The sequence below is a fragment of the Hippopotamus amphibius genome, chromosome 7 (assembly GCF_030028045.1).
Source record: "Hippopotamus amphibius kiboko isolate mHipAmp2 chromosome 7, mHipAmp2.hap2, whole genome shotgun sequence".
Lineage (NCBI taxonomy): Eukaryota > Metazoa > Chordata > Mammalia > Artiodactyla > Hippopotamidae > Hippopotamus > Hippopotamus amphibius.
This window is the reverse complement of record NC_080192.1, coordinates 19,176,433-19,178,379: the sequence shown is the minus strand read 5'-3', so window position 1 is coordinate 19,178,379 and position 1,947 is coordinate 19,176,433. Positions and strand designations below refer to the sequence as shown.

The 1,947-nt window shown below is 43.6% G+C and overlaps 1 non-coding gene across 1 annotated transcript; it reads right to left on the bottom strand.

The window, feature by feature from the left end:
• Window positions 1-1,401: 1,401 nt before the first annotated feature.
• On the bottom strand, window positions 1,402-1,508 carry LOC130857985 (U6 spliceosomal RNA). Its single transcript, XR_009054967.1, has one exon. It is a non-coding gene; the product is annotated as a U6 spliceosomal RNA (small nuclear RNA).
• Window positions 1,509-1,947: the final 439 nt, after the last annotated feature.

The following is a 1,947-nucleotide window of genomic DNA, read 5'->3' as shown; positions in this document are numbered from 1 at the left end:
TCTCTATCCTTATAGAGTCCAGTTTTAGCAAGAATCCTCTGCAGTCAATTTAGCTAGCATCCCTCATCCTTGATATTTTATCACCCTCGATATCTGATCACTCTCCCCATCCCCCACCCACCATTCCCTGGTGACATCTGATCCTCTTGGCCTGCCCTCATCAAGAATCCTGTTTCGTCAGTTTAGCAAGAATTGTCCTACCCCCTTAGTAATTTTTCTATCCACTGACCCCCGCCCTGGTCCTTGGCTATAAATCCCCGCTCCCTTTGTATTCAGCATTGAGCCTGAGCTGCCTGCTTCTGCCAAATGGGCATCGCAGTGCACCCTTAAAGCCTTCCTTATCGTCTTTAACAAACGCCAGAACAATTGTTTCTTTAACACTGCTACTCACCCTTAATGTCTGGTTTAAGCTTAAATGCCCTTTTCTCTAGGAATTGGGTGTCCCTTCTGCCTGCTCACGGCACCCCCTCCACTCCTCCTACCAATTGCTATCAGAATTTCCTGCCTACTTTTCTCCGTGTGCCATTTGACTCAAAAAGTCACAATGGCAACGCTGCTCCCACCTGGTTCCACGTGAACAGCAACGGCGGCAGCAGTGAGCACTCATTGCATCACACACGGACTGTGTGTCACTTCCTGTGCATCTGATCATAGTTAATACCTGCGTCAACCCTATTATCATCTCCATTTTACAGGCAACAATTTGAGGATGGGAAAATTAGTTAACTTGCCTCAGGTCACACGGCTAGGAAGTCCTTAGTGCTAAATTCAGTTCCTGGCACATGGTAGAGTGTTCAGTAAAGATTTGATGAGTGAAAAAAATAAATGCATGTGCTGCTTTCCTCTCTAGTTTGTCCACAGCCTCTCTGGTGGGATTGACCCACAATGAGATTCCCTTCCCCTATTCCCATACTTACTAGGGCTCAGCTTTGACCTCTTCCAAGTTTTCTGTCCCAAAGTAGATGGGCTGAAAGTCCTGAACTTCATATGGCCAAACAGCAGCAACTTCTAATGAAAGAGCTAGTATTCCAGCTTGTTTGATAGAGCATACTTAAAGAAAAATGAAAATAAGAGAGGAGAGACTCCTGAAAAGTACACACTCCAGGAAATGTGTAACATTTTCAGCTTACAGCCTGAGAACCCAGTGCGGGAGGAATAGGGCACAGAATTGTTGCAAAAGACCCTTGAATCCTTAGACATGTCACATGTTTTCTGAAAATGGAAATTAGCATTATTTTCCACTTCTAGATATACTATTGGATTTACTGCTGTCATAACCAATAATGCGTGAACTTATTTACAATTATTATCAAATCCATATTAGCTTCCCATCCTCTTATTCAATAAGTACAAACTGCAGCACTAAAATATTTTGTGGGGTCTGGTGGGATTCTTTTTATTAAAAATGTGGAATGCTTTACAAATTTGTGTGTCTTCCTTGCACAGAGGCCATGGTAATGTTCTCTGCGTCATTCCAGTTTTAGCATATGTGCTGCCGAAGTGAGCACCAGTGAGATTTTTGCAGTTATTAGTAGTAATAAAAATTCTAAATATGTATTGACTGGGCAGTGTATTGTGGATGCAGAGTACCTCATGTAATTCTCCATCCACCCTTTGCAGTAGATACTATTATTCTCATTTTATACATAAAGAGCACAAGATATCCTAGAACAATGATAATAATATTTCCCACTTAATACTGTGATGAAGACAGAGCACCCAGGGGACTGGCAGGCCAGTGGCAGAGTGGCAGCAACAAGAAGGGTCCATGGAGGCTCAGCACGCTTGGATGGTTGGAGGGGGGATGCTAATACTCATATCTGGACGTGGAGGAGGAGCCTCAGGGAGACTGACCGTGTCTAGAATTTGGAAGCTCGTGATGATGCAGAAAAGGAGGTGGTGTATACCTAAAGGTTAGCAGGGGCTAAAGTGGTTACCTTGGCAAAT